The sequence below is a fragment of the Panthera leo genome, chromosome B4, assembly GCF_018350215.1.
Source record: "Panthera leo isolate Ple1 chromosome B4, P.leo_Ple1_pat1.1, whole genome shotgun sequence".
Taxonomy (NCBI): Eukaryota; Metazoa; Chordata; class Mammalia; order Carnivora; family Felidae; genus Panthera; species Panthera leo.
This window is the reverse complement of record NC_056685.1, coordinates 44,227,501-44,254,673: the sequence shown is the minus strand read 5'-3', so window position 1 is coordinate 44,254,673 and position 27,173 is coordinate 44,227,501. Positions and strand designations below refer to the sequence as shown.

At 37.6% G+C, this 27,173-nt stretch overlaps 1 protein-coding gene across 1 annotated transcript in view; it reads left to right on the top strand.

Moving 5' to 3' along the window:
• Positions 1 to 27,173, top strand: part of LOC122225346 (NKG2-A/NKG2-B type II integral membrane protein-like) — a 72,934-nt gene that overhangs the window by 15,708 nt on the left and 30,053 nt on the right. The gene's annotated exons all lie outside the window — the stretch shown is intronic.

Sequence of the window (27,173 nt, the reverse complement as noted above, 5' to 3'; positions counted from 1 at the left end):
CAAGGATGAATCCGCATCAATGCATATATATCGCCCAAAGCCCAAAGAATACTTGAGGCTTCATTCTTGGTGTTATGGAACTGTTCTCAAATTTAATTATATTAGTGTAAAAAAAATATACTTGGTACATGTTATTTATTTCTTATGCTTTGCTATTTAGTAGAATAAAATATATATTAATTACAAATCATAACATTAGTGCAAATTCTCACTACAGTGAATAATTCCATTTATATTTCCAAATTAGCTGATCTGTTCTAGCCCTTTAAGGGCCCCAAATGAGGCTTGAACACTCCAGGGTGACAAGGGTATCAGTCAGAATTGAGTCAGGAGACAGAAACAAGGAAGGAAGTTGAGGTAAACAATTATTATCTACTTGTAAAGGAAAGCTTACTAAGGGGAAAGGCTACTAAGTTCAATAAAATTACAAAGAATATCTTAGAATTAAAGGAGGGATCACTGGGAAGCCAGGTCTGCTCTCTGAAGATGGGATTTAGATGTCATCGAGGACGAAGTGACCACACACAGCTTCGTGGCAGACATGCTCACTGGATTGTCCTGGGGCAGGGCAGCTCCACACTCCTCGGGCTGAACTTGGTGAGGAAGGATCTCAGGCTGTGACTGGCAGACAGTAAGAACTCCTTGTCAGAGCAGTAGAAGGCAAGACAAGAAGACAGGAAACTGACGGACTGGCTACAAAAAGTTGCTGGAGGACAAATACACAGGACTTCTTGCAACACTGCAACTGGCAACCAAGCCATGGCGGCCAAAGGAGAGAAAACACCATGAAGCCAGGAAGAAGAGCCCTTTCTGCTGCACTGGCTCTCCATTGTCTTTTACTGACAAAAGTCAACTTCATGTGAGATGACAAGAGAGAAAATGGATAGGATCTTGCACCGTTATCTGAGAACAGGGCACTGAGGGTGGATTTGGAGATGAGAGTACTAAATGAACGGCCCCTCGGGGTTAACATGGAACAACCACAGGGTTTCTGTGTAAGAGCCACTCATATCAGCCCCACTTCCTCCAAGAATGGAACTCTAGTGTATTCTCTGAATCTGTCTTAGTGCAGCACTATCAAAGATTAGATTTATTTTGAGGTAGAGATTGGTTTCTAATTGGATAATATCCAGTGTCCTGTGATACCTTTTCTTATATGTTGTTTTCCTCAACTGGGTTCATGTATTTTGAATGACATTTAGTTTTTTTCAATTTTTTATGTACCCACTTCTGTCAGTCTTTACAGCCATGCTAAAAAACACTTTGTTGTCTTTCTCTGTGTGACTTATTTCACTTAGCTTCCAATTTGACACTAAATTTCATATTAAAAAAATAAAAGTAAATAAAAAATAAAAAACCACTTAGATGCAAAACATAAAGTGTTACATAAGAAAACCAAAAATTAAAATCTACAGATATTTGTGGAGGTCAAATGGCTCGTTATTGCCAGAATTCAAGACAAACGTGAGTAATTAGAAAATGATTCACAGATATCCCTACCCTAATTCAATTATAAGAGGGAAAGAAATTAAACTCGGTTATTACTTGCAAAATAAATTCATATTTCATATGCATTTATATCTGTGAAGATAGACATATTCTTTGTATTCTCTCTACATATTCCCTACACTCTTCTAGGAAAATTATGTGAATATTCAAAAGGAATTGAATATAATTGTTTATGGTAGCTGTAACTAATCGCTAAAGTTGTGTTTCATACAACCCAAGGTTGCACTACATTGAAAATTCAGCATCTAATTTTCATTCACCTGTTTGTGGTTTGGCTCTGTTAGGGTTGATCAAGTCTGGGCATTTACGGACTTGACTCCAGACTACATACAGATGCAGCTCAGGTCCTGGTATATGATCTTGCATAGCAGAGATAGCAACTGGCAGAAATGTGTTTCTTAGTGCCTGGTCTCTGAACTCATAACCTATCACATTCTCACACACGTTATATTGTGAAACAAGTCACGGGGGCAAATTTATCATTTGTTGTCTGTAGACTACATTCTTTTCACAGTGGTCAGAGGGAAGAAATGTAGATTCACTGAAAGCAACCTAATCTACCATTATAGCCATAGGAATTATTTTTAATAATACTTCATGAGATAGATAAGTTTGTAAAGGAAATTGTTTGGAAATAGATTAAAAATTGAGTACTCTCTTAAGTTCCCATTCGTTTTTTTTTTTTTTTGTCTTCTGTGCCAAATATCCTTGTAAATCAGTTTTATACAGTGACAGACATGATAGTATAGATGTTTTCACCATGGTCTTTGAGTAAATAAGTTATAAGCAGAAAATTGTAAAGTGAAAGGACATTGGCATTGAAACCGGTCACTTCATGGAATTTAAGTGCCCACTCCTGGCCCTGGGACTCAGTTACATAACTGCTCTGGCTGTTTTCTCTGCTGGAATATATGATAAAAATAGTATCTTATTCATATTTACTTGAAGAGTATTTGAACAGTACCTCTCGACACAAGTAGTCACTAGATTTCAGTGGTTTTGGCTTAAGAAATTGATGTTTTTGCATCATCACCTGTGACATGATGGTCTTAATTGTAGCAACTTCATAGGGCTGTTCTGAGGAATAAATAATATAATGCCTACGGATACTTAAAATAAAGCCCAAGCACATGACGTTCTTGCTGTCTGGGATCTCTTCATATTTTGCTTTTCCCTATGTCCAATAAAGGCCATTTTCCATAAAACCAAAGCCCTGTAACTGTCTTCTTTCTTTCACCCAGTGAAACAGCCAGGCATCAGAAATGCTATCTGGCAACCATTTTCAGCATATACATCAAAGCAATTTGCATTTTAAAAAGGGGAGAAATTCAATACACGTCATGTGTGGACACTAGAGCAATTTTTTCTGTGTCTGTGTTTCGTGTTTTGAATTCAAGGTGCGATTACTGTGCCTTCCCTTAATACTCAAGAACCCCAGTCTCCTCACAAACTGTGTTATTTGGGCATCTGTATAGGCTGTGTCTTTTGGAATTGAAGAATACACAGGGGATTGTCGAGCTGTGACAAGATAGCCTGTTTGAATTCTAGATTTGGGGATCCTACAGGGTCCAGGGTGAAGAAGGAACTGAAATGCCCTATCCCTTCCAATGTTGGAATATCCCATCTACACATATGCATCTGTTACCATATAGAATGGAGAAAAGTGAGAGATGCCGCTAAATGCATTCTGATGTAGAACACCTTCCACTTTCTTCCCAAGTATATTTTACATTTCTAAATACATACAAAAAACAGTGCGAAAAAATACTATTATTACCTATACCCATAAGAAGGCATGTGTCACCACTGTCCTGTCTCTCTAGTGAGTGGGAGATTATAAATGCTGGTGGGATGCACCTGAGGCGCAACTAATCAGCAATCCCATCACAGAGAAATTGGTATCTTTAGTCCAACAACTCAGGGTAACAAAGCAAAATGAATATGCAATATATTAGAGATCTACAATATTCAAATTGTTGCCTGTGGAGGAGTAACTCAGAGCATATGCATATACATAATTGGGTTTGTACCATTTTTATTGTGACATCACATGGCATCATGACGAGGAGTATTTCATATGGATTTGTAATCAGTTTTAGAGTATATGTTATTTAATTTGCCCTGGCTTTAAAAATAGATGCTTAAAATAAATCCATTTTGTGTCATAAAGTCCAAACATAATTCCTTAAAAATTTACTTTGATAAATGAAAGCTGTTTGATTTTTCATAAAAGGTAAGATGAGATGCCTTCTGTAAAATGCTAAATTAAGCTTATCTATAAATAATAAAAGACTTTTTATTAAATTGAACAAAACTTGTCCAAGAAAGATATTCAATACTGAAAAACACTCCTGGTTTGTGAATTATGTACCATATCCTAAAGGACATGAGTCAGTAACGATAAATGGTTATTGTGTTAAAAAATAATTAAAATAGCTACATATTATTGAGAACTTGGAACAGTCATATTGAGTTTAAGTGTTTTATATGCATTATATTTTACCTATTTTAATTCCCATTTTAGATTAGCAACCAGATAGCTAGACAGGAATCAACTGTTTATAGTTTTAATGTTTTATTTTAGTGTTTATTGCTTCCAGTAATTATTTTATTCTATTTTATTTTATTTATTTTTTATAATTATTTTTTAAATTTAAATCCAAATTAGTTAACATATAGTTAATAATGATTTCAGGAATAGCATTGAGGGATTCAACACTTATATACAGCACAAGTGCTCACCCCAATGAGTGCCCTCCTTCATGCCCATTGCCCATTTAGCCCATCCCCACACCCCACACCCCTCCAAAAACCCTCAATATGTTCTCTATATTTAAGAGTCTCTTACGGTTTGTCTCCCTGTCTGTTTTTAGCTTGTTTTTGTTTCCCTTCCCTCTAAGTTCGTTTGTTTTCTTTCTTAAACTTCACATAGAAGTGAAATCTTAAGACATTTGTCTTTCTGTGACTGACTTATTTCGCTGAGCATAATACACTCTACTTCCGTCTACATTGTTGCAAATGGCAAGGTTTCATTCTTTTTGATCACCGATTAATATGAATATTCTACTGTATATGTATACATATATATGGCACATCTTCATTCATCAGTCGATGGTCATTTGGGCTCTTTCCATACTTTGGCTACTGTGGATTAACATTATAGTACAAGAGCCCCTGTGAATCAGCACTTCTGTATCCTTTGAGTAAATCTCTAGTAGTGAAATTGCTGGGTTGTAGGGTAGTTCTATTTTTTATTTTTTTGAGGAACCTCCATACTGTTTTCCAGAGTGGCTGCACCAGTTTGAATTCCCACCAGCAGCGCAGAAGAGTTCCTCTTTCTCCACATCCTTGCCAACATCTTTTGTTGACTGTGTTGTGAATTTTAACCATTCTGATAGGTGTGAGGTGCTATCTCATTGTGGTTTTCATTAGTATTTCCCTGATGATGTGTGATGAGCATCATTTCACGTATCTGTTAGCTATCTGGATGTCTTCTTCAGAAAGGTGTCTCTTCATGTCTTTTGCCCATTTCTTCACTGGATTATTTGGGTTTTGGGTGTTGAGTTTGAGAAGTTCTTTATAGATATTGGACACTAACCCTTTAAGCAATATGTCCTTTGCAAATATCCTCTCCCATTGTGTCAGTTGCCTTTCAGTTTTTCTGATTGAGTCCTTTGCTGTACACAAGCTTTTTCTCTTGAGGAGGTCCCAGTGGTTCATTTGTGTTTTGTTTCCCTTGCTTCCACAGACATGTCAAGTTAGAAGTTGCTGAGGCTCAGATCAAAGAGGTTGTTGCCTGTTTTCTCCTCTAGGACTTTGGTTTTCTGTCTCACATTCACATCTTTCATTCATTTTGCGTTTATTTTTGTGTATGCTGTAAGAAAGTGGTCCACGTTCATTCTTATGCATATTTCTGCCCAATTTCCCAACACCATTTGCTAAAGAGACTTTTTTCCATTGGATAGTCTTTCCTGCTTTGTCAAAGATTAGTTGGCCATATATTTGTAGGTACATTTCTGCATGATCTAGTCTGTTCCATTGATATATATGTCTGTTTTGGTGCCAGTACCATACTGTCTTGATGATTACAGCTTTGTAATACAGCTTGAAGTCCGGAATTGTGATGCCTCCTGCTTTGGTTTTCTTCTTCAGGATTGCTTTGCCTATTTGGGTCTTTTCTGATTCCATGCAAATTTTAGATTGCTTGTTCTACCTCTGTGAAGACTGCTGATGTTACTTTGCTAGGGGTTGCATCATATTTGGAGATTGCTTTGGCTACTATCAACATTTTAACAATATTTGTTTTTCCAATCCATGAGCATGGAATGTCTTTCCTTTTTGTGTGTGTTTTCTTCAATTTCTTTCATAAGCTTCCTATAGTTTTCCCTATATAGATTTTTCACCTCTTTTGTTAGGCTTATTGCTAGGTATGTTATGGTTTCAGGTGCAATTGTAAATGGGATCGACTCCTTTATTTCTTCTTCTGCTACTTCATTATTGCTATATGGAAATGCAACTGATTTCTGTACATTGATTTTATATCCTGCCACTTTGCTGAATTCATGGATCAGTTCTAGCAGTTTGTTGGTGGGATTTTTTTGATTTCTCACATAAAGGATCATTTCATCTGAGAAGAGTGAAAGTCTATCTTCCTCTTTGCCTATTTGGGTGACTTTTTCTCCTTTTGCTGTCTGATTGCTGAAGCTAGGACTTCCAACACTATAGTGAATGCCAGTGGTGACCGTGGACATCGTTGTCGTGTTCCTGACCGTAGGGGGAAAGGTCTCAGTTTGTCCCCATTGACGACGATATTAGCTGTGGGTCTTTCATATATGGCCTTTATGATTTTCAGGTATGTTCCTTCTATCCCTATATTTTGAGGGCTTTTATCAAGAATGGGAGCTGCATTTTGTCAAAGGGTTTTTTCTGCATCTATTGGGAGAATCATGCAGTTCTTATCATTTCTTTTCTTAATGTGATGTAAAATATTGATTGACTTGCAGGTATTGAACTAGACCTGCACCCAGGAACCAATCCCAGTTGATCAGGGTAAATAATTCTTTTAATGTATTGTTGGATCCAATTTGCTAGTATTTCATTGAGAGTTTTTGCATCCATATTCACTAGGGAAATTGGTGGGAATTCTTCATTTTAGAGGGGTCTTTGGTTTTGGCATCAAGGTAATGTTGGCCTTGTGGAATGAGTTTGGAAGTTTCCCTTCCATTTCTATTTTTTGGAACAGATTCAAAAGAATAAGGGTTAACTCCTCTTTAATGTTTTGCAGAATTCCCCGGACAACAGCCAGTCCTGGACTCTTATTTGTTGGGAGATTTTTGATTACTGAATCAATTTCCTTCCTGCTTATGGGTGTGTTCAAATTTTTCCTTTCTTCCTGTTTCAGTTTTAGTAGTTTAAATATTTCTAGGCATTTGCCCATTTTTCTAGATTGTCCGAATTGTTTGCATATAATTGCTTATAATATTCTTTTATTATTGTTTGTATTTCTGTGGTGTTGGGGGTAATATCTCCTCTTCCATTTGTGAATTTATTTGGGTTCTTTCCGTGTTTCTTTTTGACAACTGTGGCTATGGGTTTATCAATTTTGTTAATTCTGTTCTTTTTATTTACTTCAATATCATGGATTTCTGCTCTAATTTTTTATTTCCCCTCTTCCGCTGCCTTTGGACTTTATTTGCTGTTCCTTATCCAGCCTTTTTAGGTGTAACTTTAGGTTGTATATTTAAGACCTTTCTTCTTCCTTCAGGAAGGCCTGGATTGTTATGTACTTCCTTCTTATAACCATTGCGGCATCACAGAAGTTTTGGAATATCTTGTTTTCATTTTCATTGTCTTCCATGTACTTTCTAGTTTCCTCTTTAATTTCGTGGATTAAAATTAATCCATATTTTAGTAGGATGTTATTTAATCTCCAAGTATTTATGGTCTTTTCAAAAGTTTTCTTGTGATTAATTTCAAGTTTCATAGAGTTGTGGTCAGAAAATATGCACAGTATGGTATCAATCTTTTTGTACTTGTTGAGGGCTGATTTGTGACCCAGTATGTGATCTATTCTGGGGAATGTTCCATGTACACTCGAGAAGAATGTGCATTCTGCTACTTTAGGATGATGTGTTCTGAATGTATCTGTTAGGTCCATCTGGTCCAGCGTGTCATTCAAAGCCAGTGTTTCCTTATTGATTTTCTGCTTACGTGATTTGTTTATCACTGTAAGATGTGGGTGTTGAAGTCCCCTACTCTTGTGGTATTATCGCCAATGAAATTTATGTTTGTAATTAATTGATTTATATATTTGGGTGCTCCCACATTGTAGGAATATGCATTTACATCTGTTAGATCTTCTTGGTGGATAGACCCGTTAATAATGGTTTAATGCCCTTCAACTCTTGTTACAGTCTTTATTTTTAAATCCAGTTTGTCTGATGTAAGTCAGCTACTCCAGGCTTCTTTTGATGACTATTAGCATGATAGATGGTTCTCCATCTCTTTATTTTAATCTGCAGATGACTTTAGGTCTAAAATGAGTCTCTTGTAACAAGCATATGCCTTGTTTCTTATCCATTCTGATACCCTATGTCTTGTGATTGGAGCATTTAGTCCTTTTCCACTTAGAGTGAGTACTGAAAGATATGAATTTAGTACCATTGTGTTCCTTCTAGAGTTGATGTTGCTGGTGATGTTCTCTGGTCCTTTCTAGTCTTTGTTGCTTTTGGTCTTTTTTGTTTTGTTTTGTCTTTTCTCCACTGAAAGAGTCCCGCTTAAAATTTCATGCAGGGTTCATTTACTTGTCATGAATTCTTTTATTTTTTGTGTCTCTGGGAAACTCTTTATCACTCCTTCTATTCTGAATAACAGTCTTGCTGGATAAAGAAGTCTTGACTGCATATTTTTCTGATTCAGCACGTTGAATATATCCTTCCAGGTCTGCAATGTTTATGTGGATATGTCAGCTGCAAACCTGATGTGTCTTCTCTTATAGGGTAAGGACTTTTTTCTCTTGCTGCTACACAATTCTTTCCTTGTCAATGTATTTGGTGAATTTTACTAAGATATGCCTTGGTGATGGTCAGTTTTTGTAGAATCTAATGGGAGGTCTCTGTGCTTCCTGGATTTTGACATCTGTGTCCTTCCCAGAGTAGGAAGTGTTCTGGTATTTTGCTCAACTAAACTTTCTGCCCTTTTCTCTATTTCTTCATCTTTTGGAACTCCTCTGTTTTGGATGTTATTCTTTTCTACTAAGTCACTGAGCTCTCCAAGTCTTGTATCCTGCTCATTGCCTTTGTTCTCTCTTTTTTCTGCTTCATTATTCTCCATAATTTTATCTTCTATGTCACTGTTTCACTTCACTGCCTTACGCAGCCTTGCCATCGTGGCATGCATTTTGAATCGCGGTTGTAGCATTTTTACTAACAGCCTGACTAGGTTTTATTTCTATCTCTGCAGAAAGGATTCTGAGATGTCTTCTACGCTTTTACAACCCCAGCTAGTATTCACATTATCGTGGTTCTTAATTCTAGTTCAGACATCTTACTTTTGTGTGTGTTGACTAAGTCTGTGACTGTCATATCTTCCTGTTCTCGCTTTTGGGGTTAAGTTCTTTGTTTTGCCATTTTGAAGGAAGAAAAAAATTAAGAAAATAAAAAAGTAAAATTAAAAATTGAAAAGAAAACAAAAAATCAATAAAGGAAGCTAGATCCTAGAAGCGTTTTGATCTGCATGTTGAAAAAAATCTTGGTACAATAGAGAGGAAAAGGAAAGGAAAGCAGAAAAAGTAAGAAAAAATTTTAGAAATTAAAAATATATCTAATAAAGTAGAATAAAATACAAAAATGATCTAAAATAGGAACTTAAAAAATAAAAAAACAAGCTAAAAATAAAACTATTTTTTTTTCTGTGTCCAAGAAAAAGAAAGAAAATTAAGGGGGGGGGGGGATTTAAGATATAACAGAAGCAACGAAAATGAGCAAATAAGTGAACCAGCAAACAAATGAAACCCGAATGAAGTGGCATCCAGTTTCCCCTAGAACTGAAACAATGAAGCCTCCTCTATTTCATGCACTAAGCAGGTGGAGTGACTTGTGCTGGTCTTCTGAGAGGTGTGCTTGGAGGGCACAGTTGGGCTGGGCTTGATGTAATGGCTCCATTCTCCACTAGGTGGCAGTGCTTAGGTTACTGGGGTGGATCAGTGTGGCACCCATGTGCATGTGTGGGAGTGGTGGAAATGGCTTCACCCAGTGTCCTAGTCTTTGGCACAGGGACTTGTGCTCTCACTGCCCCACTAGCAAGCACCCCTCCTTGGCTGCAGTCCTGTGCCCACTCTACACCTCTACCCTGTCCATGTCTAAACTGTCCACCTTCCAGGTGAAATTTCTCTCCAGAGTTTTATCGCAGACAGGGTTGTGTTTCAGAACCCCACGTTTCAGAGACCCCTTGCTTCAATCTTCACTGACTCTCGGTGTGTGTGTGTGGGGGGGTGTTGCTAAACAATGGCCAGGTGCCAGCTTGCCTCAGAAAATGTTCATGTGATTGCACAGTGGCAGAGTTTCAGGGATTATGGGAACTCACAACACACAGCTAGCTCCAGGTTTTTGTTGCACTCGGGCATCTTTGTCCCAGTACTAGCAAATGTAGCTGCTCTCATGGTCCGCTGGGACCTGTGCCCTCTGTGAAGCTATATAGCCAATACCAACTGCACTCCAAGCAGGGGAACAGCTTCTCTCTGTAGAGCACATAGACCGTTCAGACAGCACTGCCTGCTCCTGGGGATTCGCCCCACTTCCTCACCAGAGCACCACCAGGCTCTGAGCTCTGAAACGACAGACTCTGCTCTACTGTTTATAGGAACTTGGCAGTATTGACTACCTCTCCTTTCCCCCTGTCAGTGGTTTTGGGGGACAGATTTCTTGTTTAGTCCCCTACGAGTATTTTCACTCTTTCTGTCTCTTTTTTCCAGCTACTTTCAGGGGGGAGTGCTTTTCTTGCAGGATCCCAATGCACCACATTCTCCCCCTTTCTTTCTCTCTGTCTTCCTTCCATGAAATGGCTCCTTACTCTCTTCATCTTTTCTCCCCTCAGTTCACCTCTCTGAGCTGCATAACCGCCGACTTCTGTGCCTCAGGTTATGCAGGTTGTTGCTACACTCCTCAGATCAACTTCCTAGGTGTTCTAAATGGTCTGGTGCTTCTCTAGCTGCATTTCAGGGATGAGACAAAATTAGCGTCTCCATGCGATTCCAACACCTTAACTCCTCCCACCCATGAAGTAACTTTTAAAAGGTGATACTTGTCAATTTGAGAGCCAGGAGTAATTACAGAGTTGATGGACTGCAGACCTCATTGACTGAAGTATGAAATTTCATTTATGTGATTCGTTACCATTCCTCTGGAACTAAAGCTACTCTCACTGCCTTTGAAATCATAGATCTTTCTAGAAATTTGCTCCAAGTGTGTTCTTCCATAAATGATTTACACTTTTATTTATCATTTTATACTTTCATATTTTGCCATGAAATCAATTGCCATTTTCAGATGTTAAATAACTGCCTTTTAAAATTATGGGTTTTGTTGTTGTTGTTGTTTGTTTGTTTTCACCATTGTTCATGCTTTGGATAAGTTTAGTGTGTCACTTAATGTTTTGCAACATATAAATTAGTCCTTTTAAAATTCAACAAATCTCAGAATTCCACAATTTTCAAGATAAAATATCACTTGATAGCATTGTATTACCTTTTAGTAAAGAAATCTAAATCCCCAAAGAAGAGTCACTTATTACAGGAAATTCCTATATGTGCTAAAACTAGTATTTCCTAGTCTTACAGCACTCTATTTTTAACCAATAATGGATTTTCAATTGTCACAAAAATTGGTGCAACAGTATTTCTCTAATACAGCCTTTAATTTAATCTGGCTATTCTAATAGTGTTGCAAGGTGTCCCTGGAATCTGACTTTACAGTAATGAGGTCAGTATTATTCTTGAATTCTTTTCTTCTTCACTTATGTATTGTTACACTTTCCCAACCATCACTACAGTGTCAAACATTGTGTCATTGTAAAACCCTGTTATTCTGTCACGAAATACTTATTTAAGCTCTAAGGGAAGTGGAGCGAGATTTTACATTGTTCCACTTCAAATGAGCAGTATCCCTCACCCTGCACCCCACCCGGTGTCACTGTACTAGCAATGTCGTCAGCACATGACATACACTCTTGATCAAGACCTTCAGGGCAGTTCCATTCAGCACTGTGCCTGACACTACTCAGCTGCAGAGACGAATAACCCAAGACTAACCTGGGCAGAATTCAGTCAGGTTAAGGAGTCACAAAGATGGCCAGTGAAACCTGAGAACATTAATACATCCATTTCAATAACTGAGCAGGAAATGGCCCATGCGGAATTCAATCTTCAAGTTGCTTCTCAGGAGCTTCAAGGGATTGACAAGAATTATCTCTGCAAAGGTAAAACATTTAATACAGAGAGGTATATCTGTTCCGGGATGTGAAGTTGGGCTGCAGAGGTATAAGGAAAGAGTAGGAAATGATCTCACATAGTTTTCATTTGTGAGGATCAGAACTGGAAGTTGGAATATGGTAGTGTCCTTGAAGTCTGGGGACTCACTTTGTTCCAGTGTTATAATCCGGAGTGTTACCAACCTGTCATGGAGTAGTATGTTGACTGCCAATGCAGTGGTATATTCTAAGTGAAGATTACAATGGTAGATATGGGTTTGGGGTCCAAGGGTTTACATTTGATTCCCTGCAGGTTGTTGCTTCTCTTGTTTGTAAATTTCCTAATGATTATTTCTATGCATCTTTTGTCAGTGTTTTCATTTCTCTTGTGTCCAGGGAGGTACATTGCTGAGGTTCTGGGAATCATCTGCCTTGTCTTGATGTCCACTGTGGTAAAAATAAACGTTATTCCCTGTAAGTCATTGTTTGAATGACTAATAGGGAGTGTTTCACGTTAATATCATCAGTTCTTTGAAATATTATATAACATATGGAATTTTATTATCTCATTTTAATGGATGCATGCTCTAAATGCGGAATAGTTATTCTGAATTTATCTAAAGTAGAAATAACACATAATTGTAGGGAATGTTAAACTTTTTTCAGAATTTTTATAACTCACAGTCAAGTTATGTGAGAGACTTTATTGATATATACAAATGAATTCTTGAGATTGGTTAAACCAAATACTGTAAGAGATGGTGAAGTTTGGTTCATTAAGCTTTTGAATTATTTTCCTCCTCTCATGTTCATTACTTTATTAAATTTTTACTGGTAAAATCAATTTTATTGCAGCGTTTTCTAATTCTATATAATATAGCAAATTTCAAACTAAGAAACTCAAATTATTGCAATCCACTTAATTTAATGTTATGTTTCTTGAAGATTACTTTAATGTTCAAGCTACTGAAGGACCAGAGCAGAACAAAATGTCCCTGGAAACAAAGATCCAGAAAGGTACAACATCCCTCGCAAAATTCTGTTATTAGTCTACTGTCTATTTTAGCTCTATCTCCAAGTAGGCAAAGATGATAACAGATTCTTTTGGAAAAAGTGAATTAGAAAATCGCTTAATGAAGTTTCAGAAATAATGATTCTAGGAGACTATTACTTCTTAGGCAACAATATGAAGAAATGCTCATTTAAAATCACCGTACCAGTTGTTAACAATTGCCTCACATTTTCTCCTCCTATAACATGATAAAAGATAAATCATTCCATAAAGATGGTTGTGTAAGTGATTCTTAGGACATGCAGAGGTGGACATTTTTGTGGTTGCTTTATATGGGCACATAAATTAGGGGATGAAAGTCTGACTCTTCTCTGAGTGTGTGTGTGTGCTTTGCTTTAATTTTACCAGCTTGTGAGGGTCTATGAATATGTTATGTATACATATGTTTATACATGTACAGTATGTAAATTTTCATTTTGTAATATTCAAAGCTCTTTGGATAATATCTCATAATCTCTCTCCAGCGTGTCTCTGTTGTCATTGTCCGAAAGAGTGGGTTACGTATTCCAACAATTGCTATTACATTAGCACTGAGGGAAAATCATGGAACGAGAGTTTGACGTCTTGTGCTTCTAAGAATTCTAACCTGCTCTATTATGATGATGAAGAGGATGAGGTAAGTTTTCAAGATGTTTCCAGATTCTATTAAAAGCTTGTGAGTGAATATTATGTCTGTAGAGTTCATCCGTAGTTACATATGTATTTGTAGTTTATTTTAAAGTCTTTAATACTCCACATGTTGACTCTAAGACACACTATTTATATTCTTATACCTTGAATGTACATTTGATAATTTCCAGTTCTTACTTTTCATAGAAACCTGTGTCTCTAGAAATTCTCTTTTTCCTGAAATAAACTTCACATTGAATTTTACAACACATTGAGGAAACTAGAATCACACAAATACCAATCACATCATGGGACAGAAGTTTGGAGCTTTTATCAGGCCTGCCCATTTTCATTTTATGAAATATTTCTGCTTATTTGGGGACTTATATCAATGGAATCATTCAGTGTGTATTTTTATGTGTGTCTCCTTTCTCTGTCAGATGGTATTTGTAATCCATCTATATTCACACATTTGTCTTAGTTTGTGAAATTTCACTACTCTCTTATATGAATATGACAGTTTAAAAACCATTCTCAGAAATCTAGTTCCTTTTACATTTGTGGATATTATGAATAATTGTGTTATGAAAAGTCTTTTCTATATCTTCCTCCACATATCATATTTATAATCCTTTATTATATATAACTACATCTTACAGAGCATAATTATGTAATATAAATGTTATGGTTTTCATAATAAAATAATAACCTAAAAATACAACATAATTATATTTATGTATAATTATAATACACTTCCCTGTAAGCGTTAATCTGAAATTGCACAGTCATTGACATGTTTAAATTTCAATATATTAAATTTTCCTACATTTTTTATTGTATTGTGTAAATATACATTGTACCAACTAGTCTTTTGATCCCAATCTCAGTCGTGTCAGTAATATTAATTAATAAGTTCTGATGGTTATACACAGTACCATTTTTCTGGGTTGTAAATCTTACAGTCTATTCAGTCCATCACAACCCACAGTAGTTTGAGTAAAATGTGGAGACTTACTTGCCTTTATGACCCTTTACCATGTCCCAATTATACTCCAAGTGTTCTATTTCTCTACTTACTTTGAGAATCACATGGAATTTATAATTTTGCTTCTACTGATAATTTTCTTCAAATATCAATTTCGAAAACACAGGAGGTGAAGGAAAGTCCATTAACCTAGTAAGAATTTTATTCTTACTTTTGTTCTCTCTTTCTTCCTCATGAGACAAAATGCCTTCTTTTACCATTTATTCCCTTTAGGAGTTCTTTCAGAGTGGGTCAGGTGGTGATACATTTTCTTAGTTTTCCTTTATCAGACAAAGTCTTGATTAGGATGCCTATTGATATTTTTGGTGCATAGTCAATGGTTTTTTATTAGAATCACGCAGTTAGTGTCTAAAACTTTTCTGTCTTTCTAGAATGCCTCTTATCTGTCATTTTGACCAGAGAGAAAAAATATTTTGGAGACTTGGGTGTGTATCTGTTGGTGTCTGTGGTTTGCTAGGCTCTCTGACACCAGTCTGTGTGAGGTAGAGGGAAATTCCGGAGAGCTCACCACCATGTCATTCCTTGGGTCTCCAGGGCTGGGATCTGTCGTCTTTCTCGTTATCTTTCTGACTCTATGTTGTCTTATAAATAATACCCAGGGATTGTAGCTGTATTGGTGGGAGGAATAGGGAAAAGTCTATCCAGTCTATCTTTCCAGAACAGAAAGTCTGGTCTGGGGTGGTTTTCATTTGAATGCTCCTAAGACTAATGGTGTTGAGCATCTTTTCCTGTACTCATTGGCCATGTCTACATGGTGTTTGGTGAAGTATCTATAGAAATATTTTGGTAATATTTTTCTTTGTTTCATTGTATTTTGAGAATTCTTTACATACCCTGGCGGCAAGCCTTTTATTAGATGTATGATTTGTACATGTTTCTTCGCAAGTTTATGACTTTCTTTTCTCTTCAAAGAGCAGACATTATCTTGAAGAACTACACTTCATCAAGTTCTTCTTTTATGGATTGTGTTCTTGGTATTTTGTCTAAAATATCTCTGCCCAACTGTGCGTTATGCACTTTTTACAATACGTCTTGAAAGGTTTTGTTTTCAATTATATGTGATCAATTTTGAGCATTTTAAATATAGTATAAAATATATAATTATTAATAGTATTTAATACTCCATTGTTTCCACAGCCTTTATTGAAAAGACTATACTATTCCAATGAATATGCATTTTTTGGAAATCTGCATTTCGTATTGTTTGGGTACAAATTTTGCACTTTCTCATGTGTTTAATTAATGTCCTTATGTTTTTTTTTTTTATGTTAGTTTCATAATTTAAATACCTTCCCGGGGGTGACTGGGTGGCTCAGTCATTAGGGCGTCCGACATTGGCTCAGGTCATGATCTCGTGGTTCATGGGTTCGAGCCCCACGTCAGGCTCTGTGCTGACTGTTAGAGCCTGGAGGTTGCATCGGATTCTGTGTCTCCCTCTCTCTGCTCCTCCCCCACTAACTCTCTCTCTCTCTCTCTCTCTCTCTCTGTCTGTCTGTCTGTCACACTCACACACAAATAAATAAAGCTTAATTTTTTTAAAAAAAGACCTTCCTTTTTATTTTAAATGTTTATGTATTTATTTTGAGACAGTGAGAATGCAAATGGGTGGGAGGGGCACGGGCTCAGCACAGAGCCTGCCTTGGGGCTCCATCTCAGGAACAATCCGATCATGACCTAGGCAGGAGCACAACTGACTGATCTACCCAGTTGGCCCCTAAATTGTCCTTTGTTAAACGGTAAGTTTATACAAGTTCATTTTCAGAGTTATCTTATCTATTCAGGATCTTCCTGGATGTTTCCTATTCATTTGTATCTTTCTAAAGTTTTTTAAAAATGTTTACATTTATTTATTTATTTTGTGTGAGAGGGAAGTGGACAGGAGAGGGACAGAGAGAAGGAAAGGAAGAGAGAGAAAATTCCAAGCAGGTTCCCGCTGTCAACACAGAGCCCGATGCAGGGCTGCAACTCACAAATTGAGATCATGACCTGAGCCAAAATCAAGAGTTGGATGCTCAACCAATGGAACCACCCAGGTGCCCCTTTCTAAAGTCTTTTTAAAAATGAGAATAAATATTAGTTTTTTCAGGTGCCTTCTTCATCAGAGGAATCACATTTCAATATATTTGCATTTCTTCATAATATTCTCCTCTGATAGTTTTTATTGTGGTATAATGTACATACAGATGGATCACAGCTGTACATGCCAATAGACGGGCTGAGTTTTCAGTGTGACCATTGCATGGAATGAGAAAATGAATATTACCAGCATTGCAAAATGCCACTAACAAGTTCTTTTCTGCATTTTAAAGACGGTTTATATACATGGAATCATACGGTATGCATATTGAATTTTTGGCATTTTCAGGTGAAGGTAAACTTGTGTGATTCATCCCTATAGCTGCACCAGTTGTAAATTGTCCACATGTCTTTGTTGTTGTGTTGTCGGATTCTACTACAATGTATTCACCGATTCTATTGCTGACGTTCTTGGATATTTGGGTATTGATCCATTTGGGGCTTCTTTGATTTATTCTACTATACATCTTTTACAGTCAGGTTTTAGCTAAACGTATGTGTATCATTTCTTCCTTCTATAACCTTAAGTGGCCCTTCTCTTCTTGCTTCTTGAGAGGGAAGCAACTTAGACCATGCATTTATAATGTTCTTCCTTTGTAGTGTAATTGACGAAGGTCAAAATTGTCTCTACCCGACTTTAGTTTCATCCTAAAAGTTATGATGTATTCTCAGTTTATTATCAACCAGTACAAGGTAATTTCTGTCATCCGGCACAAGATATTTTCAAAGATTTCATCTTTGAAAGGTAAATTTTTCAGAAGTCTATCACTTTCCACGTGTTGGAAATTTCCTGGATTTCTTTCCATTGTTTCTTCTCATTGATTTCTTTGTCTTCAGAGAAAATACTTTGAATATTTCCATCCTCAAAATTTGTGACCCCTATCGATGACCTGGAACTCTTCTTATGTACGTCAGTTACGTCAAGCTAGTTCCTAGTATTTTGACAGTCTTCCTTAGTCTTCCTGATTTTGTGAATAGCTGGTCTTACTTACTGAAGGAAAAGGTTTCAGTCTTCAACTAAACTCATTGAGTTGTCTATTTATCCTTCTAATTCTGTCATTTCTATTCCATGTGTTTAAGGATTCTGTTGTTAGGTGAATAATGTATGTTTATAATTGTTTTATCTTCCTCATATTGACAGCCTTAACATTTTGAAATGTTTCTTTTAATTTCTACTAATATTTCTTGTTTTAACACTTACTTTGTCATTAGAATATTGGCTTTGTTATTGGCCGTTTCTGATTATTCCTTGTAGGGTCTATTTTTTTGGTATCCTTTTATTTTCTCCCAATTTTGCCTTTGAATCTACCATGTGTCCAACAGGGAGCATATAGATGGATGCTACTTTTTTATTCAGGACACTTTCTATTTTCTAATTGGAATATTTATTGAATTCACATGAATGCAATTACTGGGATAGTTGGATTTAAGTATACCATTCGCTATTGACTCTATATTTATGTCTTATTTTCTTTTTCCATTTTACCTGATATTGTTTGTATTAAACATATATTAGTGTTCCATTTTAATTCCTCTATTGATGTCTTAGCTATATTCTTAAGCTTTTTCCTTAGTAGGAGTGGTAGGTATTACAAATCTTTTGCTTGTTTTTATGGAGATGAAATTGACGTCTAACCTTGTATCCATTTAAGGTCTACAATGTGTTCCTTTGATAAGTTTATGTATTGCCATATGACTACTGTGGCCATGTTAGGTAACACCTTTGTCATGTCACATGTTTATCATTCTTTGTGTGTGTTGAGGACAGCTAAGAATTAGTCTCAGCAACTTCAAAGTTTATAAAACAGTAATGTTGTCTGTAATCACTACATTGTATATTAGACCTCCAGCAATTGTTATCTGCTAGTTATAATTTTGTATTCTTTAAGAAACTTTTTTAATGTTTATTTTTTGAGAAAGAGAGACAGACAGACAGACATGAGCGCCTGAGGGTCAGAGAGAGAGACACACACACACAGAATGTGAAGAAAGCTCCAGGGTCTGAGCGGTCAGCACAGAACCCGACATGAGACTCAAACTCAGAAACCGTGAGATCATGACCTGAGCCAAAGTTGGGTGCTTAATTGACTAAGCCACCCAGGAGCCCCGTTAATTTGTATTCTTAAATATCTTCTGAAACCCCCCAACCCACAACTCCTGATAAACACATTCTACTCTTTGTTTTTACCAGTTCAGTTTTTAGATTTCATATGTAAGGCAGTACAATATTGGTCTCTCTCTGAGTTTTGTCACTCAACATAATGCCTTCAAGGCCCTTCCATTTGCCCACAAATGGCAAGATTTCCTCTGTTACCTGCTTAAATAATATTTCAGTGTTTGTGTGTGTATGTGTGTGTATATGTGTATGTACGTGTATATATATCACACTTTCTTTAATTATATGTCAGTTGGCAGATACTTAGGTTCCTTTCATTTCTCGGCTATTGGGAATAATGTTGCAACGAGCATGGGTGTGCAGATAAACCTTTGAGGAACTGATCAGTGCCTTTATTTATTTTGAAAAATGTTAATGTTTATTTATTTTTGAGTGGAGGGGGAGGGTCAGAGAGACAGGGAGACACAGTATCCAAAGCACATTCCAGGCTTGGAGCTTCAGCACAGAGCCCAATAGGGGACTTGAACCCACAAACAAGATTATGAGCAAAGCCAAAGTTGAACACTCAACCTAAGGAGCCGCCCAGGTGCCCCACTGATCAGTTCCTTTAAATACGTATGTAAAAGTGACATTACTGAAAAACTGCCATACTATTTTCCTTTGTGGCAGCACCAGTTTACATTTCCCCCAAAGGATTTCATTTTCTTCACATCCTCACCACATTAATTCTCTCTTATCTTTTGGAAAGAGCCTCTTACAGGTGTGAGGTGATATGTCATTGTGCTTTCGATTTGTACTACACTGATCAGTGATTTGGAGCACCTTTCATGTACCTATTGGCCATTTGCATGTCTTCAGAAAAATGTATACTGAGGCCCTTGGCCCATTTTTATATTAGATTTCTTTCTTTGCTTTTATTTCATTGTTTGTGTTCTTTATATACATGTGATATTAGCCCCTTATCTGATATTGGATTCCAGATATTTTCTTCTCTTCTGTCCATGATCTCTCAATTATTTGATTCTTTCCTTTGCTGGGCAGAAGGTCTTTCATTTAAAGCAGTCCTGTTTTTTTATTTTAGTTTTTGTTGCCTGTGATTTTGAGGGCTTATCCCTGAGTTCATTACCTAACCATTACCTAAGTCAAGGATCTTTTCCCTTTTGTCTCTCCCAGTGATTTTATATTTTTTATATTTTTTATGTGACCAATTTTTGCCTCTTAGTTTCAGCTTAATGAATTCTCTTTAACATTTGCATAGGGCAGGTCTAATTTCTTCTGACACCTGACTTTAACCACCACAGGCTTCATCTTGCTGCTTTCCCCTGACTGCAATATGGGGCAAGTGTCGATACATTGACACACCGCCCTCTAGGATGCTGGGAAAGTCTTTATCTTTTCTTCATTTCTAAATGACAGATTTGCTGAGTAACGTATTCTTGGTTGACTGTTTCTTTCCCTTTGACCACTTTCAAAATGTCATCCCGCTTTCTTCTGTCATTCTATGGGAAGAAGATCTTGTGAGGTGTTCCTTTTTGGTGTCTGGTATGGCATGCTGACCTCAGAGCCCTCAAAGCACTTTTGAAGCTGTTGCCCAAGACCAGGCACACATGGAACTACCATAGCAACTGGGTCTTGGTACATAAGTTCACTTGTTGTGGCTGTGGCACTAGGGAGGTGACATGTGTAGATATTCCATGGCAACTATACCTGGGTCTCAGGGGCTCACTGTTGTAACTCTGACTGGCACAGGAATATAGCAGTTACACAGGCCCTGGATGACAAGGTACAGTGGTGGCTTGGAGCCAGTGGTCAGCGTGTGGTAGCAACATATAGTGGGGAGGGTGAGTCAAAGGTTCAAGTCTGTCCCAAGTGGCATTCACTAGAGAGCAGCAGAATGATCCATCGTGGTTTGTTAAAGCCATGTATCAGGACCCAGGGATCTGGACACAGACCTCTAGCCACATGGCCTCGAATGACAGCGTGAGTGGTCATGTGGAAACTGAAAGTGTCTTGGGATGCAGCAGTATAGTAGCAGCAATGAAGCGTCAGAGCCCTACAGTGGGACTGAAGAGATGGGGCTCAAGGCAGTGGTGACTTGGCCTACCAATGATGGGTCAGAGTCTTGAGCCATCATAGATGGAGAAAAGTCTTCGGGTGTTAGCTATGGCAGTTCAGAGTCAAGGCCTGGGAAGTTTGGGGGTTCCGAATAGCAGGAGCATCCTTTACAATGAAGACACAGGGTCATAAAATGGAACATGGTGAGTGGGGCTCAGGGCAGCAACATATGCACGACTAGTTGCAGCTAAGGCACATATTAAGACGTTGAGGTCAGGAAACAGCCCCAGTAGTGTGAGACAAAGCCCCAACTAGGACAGGAGTGGGCAAAAATCAGAGGCAGCTCTAGTCTCCTACAGATGAGGAGCTATGGCAACCAATCCCTAAGAGAAGAGCCCCTCAAGGCAACCCTCACTGTTGCAACAGCTCCAGCCTCTGAGAATAGGTGTAGAGGGGGCACTCTGGGCTGGTGCATGAAGTGGGATCAGCATTGGTGAGGCACCTCTGCTGCAAAAGCTGAACGCATGCACATAGTTGAAGCTTGCTGGGTTCTCCTGCTCCCCTTCTCTCCATGAGGTGACTTCCCCTGAGGGGATTCCTCCAGGAGCCAAGTGGCTCTCAGCTGGAGGGTTGGGTGAGGCAGGCCAAATGCTTCCTTTACTTTCCACGGGACCATCCTGGATTTTTGATCAGCACCTGATTTTTGCGACTTCTTTGTTGTCTAGAGCTTTCCCTGAGCTGTGTTTAGCTTGAAGTTGTTGGTTTATTGTTCCGATTGATTTTGTGGGCAGATGAGCATTATGGCCTCCTCGGTCTCCTTCTTGCTGATGGCCCTCTTTATACGTGTATCATTAACTGATTGTCAACTACGTCACATAAATCCTGACTAATTTCCAATAAAATATATTAAATTAGCACTAACATAGCTGTATTTTTGAGTGTCTGTGCTTCATCTCAATTTATTTTGTGCATCCACTCACAAGGTGTGTTTTGAGGTGTCAGAAAAGTCTAAGGAGGGTATCTTTTGTGATTTGGGTTTTTGGGCACTGGTTATTTTTTGCATCAGGGAAAGCTCAACAATCTTCCCATGTGAATTAACGATACTTGCTTTTTCAATTTATACCACCTCGGCTTAGGAAAGGTTTCATAAGGAACAATCTGCTTTCAGAGAGAACGAGAAACATGTACTTCTAACAGTGCTGTCCTGGGGAAAGCTAGCCCTGGTTTCTGAACATAAATGGTTCACATCTTTACCTTCTCTGCTTTCATGATTTCATATTGGGTCCCTGAAATGAAGCATTTGTGGAGACTGTACACGAAAAGGAACAAATGCTAAAAACAATAAGGTTTATGCTATAGATCCCACCATACAGTGACTGCTATAATTATGGCCTCAAATATCTTATCTTTTAAAGCTACTCAGAAAGGAATATACACACAGAGATTGTAAATTTTACCGACATATTTATCAATCCTGCTGATGTCTATTCTTTCTTGTGGATATGCATTACCATCTAGCATCATTTACTTGCAGCTTGAAAGACATTGTTGAAAAGCAGATGTCCTAGGTAGAAACCCTGTTTGGTTCTGTGTTTGATGTGGGGTCTTTATGCATCTTCTTCTGTGAAAGTCTGTTTTGCTGAATTTATAATTCTTGTTTGACAGGTGTTGGTTTTTTTTTTTTCAAGTGTGTGTGCAGGGAGTGGGTTTGCTTTGTTGTTTTTTTTTTTCATTATTTTTCTGGTGAAAACTCCTCTTTTAATCACATTCCTATTTTCCTAAATATAATGAGTTGTTTTTCCCTTGCTTTTTGTCAAGATCACTTCTTTCTGTTTGTTTGCCTTTCATTTTATTTTTCAGCTTTTGCAAAATAAAACCCCACATAACGTAAAATCTACCGCATTACCCATGTTCAAGAAATCGACTACTTTCTTAGAGCGGTTTTAGGTTCATAGCAAAACTCAGACAAAGCACAGATATATGCTGTATTCCCCTACTGTCTATGTGTCAATGCCCAAGCAGTTCATGGACTCTCTCATTTTCAAAAGCCCTCAGTGGGGTGGTTCTAGGTTTACTCTTGATGCTGTGCATTTTAGGAGTTTGGAGAAGTATAGAATGACACGTATCAACCATTATGGAGTTATACAGAAGCGTTTCACTTCCTTCAAAATCCTCTGTGCTCCCCCTATCCATCCTTCCTTCCCCCTAAACCCTGTCAACCACTTATCTATTTACTGTGTGTATAATTTTGCTTTTTCAAAATTGTCATATAGTGGGAATCTTACACTATCTCGCATCTTACACTTGCCTTTAACTAGATGATGCACCTTACCAATTTAAGCACACAGGTTAGGAGTGCTATCACATTGTTGCCCAAAAGTTATCTAGAACTTTCTGCTTGTAAAACTGGAACTCAACTCACTGAACAATAATTCCCTTTCTCCACTTTCCCCTCAACCCTGAGCAATCACTATTCTACTTGCTCTGTCTATCACTTTTACTACTTTGGATACTTCATATCAGTGGAATCATACAGTTTTATTTTTTACTTCGTATGTATGACTGGCTTATTTCACTTAGTATAATGTCCTGGAGTTTCATCCATATTGTAGTAGGTTGTAGGATTTCCTTCCTTTTTCTGGCTGAATAATATTACAGTGTTGTGTGTATACTACGCTTTCTTTCTCCATTCATCCATCAGTGGACATTTGGGCTGCTTCTATCACATGGCTGTTATGAATAATGCTGCCCTGAGCATGGGTGTTCACCTATCATCGAGATCTTGCTTTCAGTTCTTTTAGTTTCCTCCATGTGGGATTGCTGATCCATGTGGTAATTGCATTTTTAATTTCTTGAAGAAGCTCCATACACTTCTTCATAATGGTTGACCGATTTACATTCCCAACAACAGTATGTGAGTCTCCTCCTTTTCAACCTCCACACTGAAACATTTTTTTAAAAAATATGTATTTATTTATTTTGAGAGAAGGAGAGAGAGAGAGAGAGGAGAGCGAGCACAGGAGGTGTAGAGGGAGGGAGGGAGGGAGGGAGGGAGAGAGCAACTGAAGCCAGCTTTGCGCCATCAACACAGAGCCCAATGTGGGGCTCAAATCCAAAAACTGTGAGACAATGACATGAGCCAAAACCAAGAGTCAGATGGTAACCAGCTGAGCCACCTGTCGTCCCGACACATTTTTTTTATGGCATCCATCCTAATGAGCATGAGGAGACAACTCACGGTGATTTGATTTTCATTTCTTTGATCATTAGCGATATTGAGCATCTTTTCATATGATTTTTCACCATTTGTATGTTTCCTTGGAAATATGCCTGTTTAATTTATTTTCCCAATTTTTCTTTGTGTTTTCGGTGTTTGTTGTTGTCGTTAGTGACTTGTAGATTCCTTATATATTTTAGATATGATTCCCTTGTTTGATATATGATTTGCAAGTGTTTTTTCCACTCTGTCTTTTCATTGTTGATCATTCCCTTTAATGCACAGTAATGTTTTAGGTTGATATCGCCCATTTGTCTACAATGGACTTTTCCTTTGTGCTCTGTGGTTTTGGTGCCATAGCCAAGAAATCGTTGCCAAATACAATGTTGTTTATATTCCCCCATTTTTTCTCTGAGGAACTTTATAGGTTTACAACTTATATTTATGTCTTTAGTCCATTTTGAGTTAATTTTAGTGTGTGGTATAAATGTAAACATCCAGCTTCATTCTTCCGCATGTGGGTAGTCAGTGTCCAAACACCCTTTTTGAATGATTCTCTCTTTCCCTACTGAATGGTCCTGGTACCTTTATCAAAACTGATTAGACTGATCATACATGGTTTGTGTCTGGATATTTTTAAGGGATTGTTTCCATGGGGGGTTAGAGTCTGTCTCTTTCTGTTCCTTCATCTTGCTGCTTGTGTCCCGTTCCAGTCGGAACTAGTGTGCAGGGCAGGGGTATGGATTCTGTCTTAGATAATGTGGCGTAAGGCTGATGGAGGTGGAAGACGCGTCACCCATCCCTGATTTTCACGCTGACTTAAGTCACTTCACAATCCACTCTCTTCCCTCAAGACTATTTCTTTGTATTTGCCAGTGTTCTTTGGTCATTTCATTATGATGTCATGAGACGTGGATTTGTACGTGCTCATTCTGTTAGCAGTTTGCTAAGTTTCTGGTGTCTATAAATATTTTAAATGATATTAGTAAGTTGTTCATTCATTGCACTTTATGATTGTTGTCCTGTTTTTTTCTGCCTCTGCTGTTCTCATATACTACTTAGACCTATGCTGGCTTTCATGATACTGTTTTGAAAGTCTCTGAATTGTGTAAATTCTTCTCTTTTTTCTGTCTCATCCAAAGATATAAAAAAATTTTGTTACTCCTCCAAGTTCATCAGTTCTTTTCTATTGCATCCCAGATTTTCTGTAGAGGAAATTTAGTGAATTTTCCATTTCAGGTATGTATTTGTTCACTCAGATTCTCTGTGGTTTCTTCATATAGTTTTATTTCTCTATTGATCTTTCCTACTTGCTATATTTCTGCCATCACATGTTCATGTAATTATTTCAACTAAGTTTTCTGTGTAGTTTACATATATTTATAAATATGACTTTTAAGTACTTTTTTTGTAGTACGTACAATAAATATGACTCTTAAATACTTTTTTTTGTAATATGTAGAACAACTTATCCCAGTAGAAGTTTCTATTGACCTATGCTTTCCCTTTGTTGGAATACATTTTGCAATTTCTCATCATATTTTTTAACTTTTAGATAGACACTTTTTAAAATATCATTTAAGAAACATGCATTATTTAATTTTTCCTAGATTTATTATTTTTAATTTTTTTCGTATGTTTTATTTATTTTTGAGACAGAGAGTATGTGTGTGTGTGTGTGTGAGAGAGAGAGAGAGCAGGGGAAGGACAGAGAGAGAGGGAGACACAGAATCTGAAACAGGCTCCAGGCTCTGAGCTGTCAGCACAGAGCCCCACGCGGGGCTTAAACTCACCACCTGGGAGATCATGACCCGAGCCGAAGCTGGACACTTCACCGATGAGCCACCCAAGCACCCCTAGATTTACTATTTTTTTGTGTGCAAAAACTTTATGGCAGAATCTTCTCCACTAAAGTCTCCTGCTGATAGTTTTGTTCAATTTTTCCCAATTCTTATTGCTTACTTTATGACCATGTGACTTTGTAGCTTTGATGTCAATTACTAGGTTGTTTTTTAGAAAGGATGTGTTCAAACACTGCAGGTCAGTAGGCTTCCACCTTCCACAATGTGAGGTCTGCACCTGTGTGTCTGAGTGTGGGAGGGGACTGTTCATAACTTTACTATCAATTCTCTGACCTCCTGTGCTCTTACGTTCTCCTGGGTTCCTCTTAGTCTCCTCTCCATCTGCGCGTATTTTCTCCATCAGCTAAGAGTGTTAGAGAGACAATGTCAACTCTTCGTTATATTCTCACATCCAGTGTCTTTCCATTATATTTATGGGGCTCACAGTGCTTGACACAAACACCGCAAGCTCTGACCAGGACAAGAATGGGTTTTCTTCATCATTACCGAGCAAAATCAGCACTTGGAGCTGAAACATCAATGGGTACCTGTCCCCGTCCCCAGTGCTGATCAGGTCTCCCAGCACCATTGCTCTTTGCAGCTTCTCCCAGTTGTAACAGCTGCAGTCTTCTTATCACTGAGCCAGGGGTGGGCAGGTGGGGAGGCACGGGAGCATCCTAGGCGAGAAGATGACAAATGTGCTTCTGACTTGAATCTCCAGGATTTTTTCCAATGTACGCATTTCATAAGTTATTAACCTGTGATCCATTTTCTAAACTCTGAAATTGTTTTCACGGTCAGTTTGTCCTTTTCATTTAGTCCTACTAAGATAATTTTATACTTTAGTGTCCAGTGCATAACATTATATTAGAATTTGAAAGCTTCTATAAAGGAAGAAAAGATGAACTTTTATTTGTTTTTACAGAATCAATTGAGTATAAGAGCTTGTATTTGACTTCTAATGAAATTTATTTTCTCATAGTTTTTGTTGAAATTACTCTCTTATACTATATGGATTAGAGGCTCCCAGAAAAGCCATCATAGTTCATCTGTGCAGCCAAGAGCCTTAACATTTTCTTCCAAAGTGTAAGTTTCTTGACAACTTTCTATTTTATGCCTTACAAGGATTAATCTTTGAAAGAAACAGAGCAATATGTGTAGAATCAGAT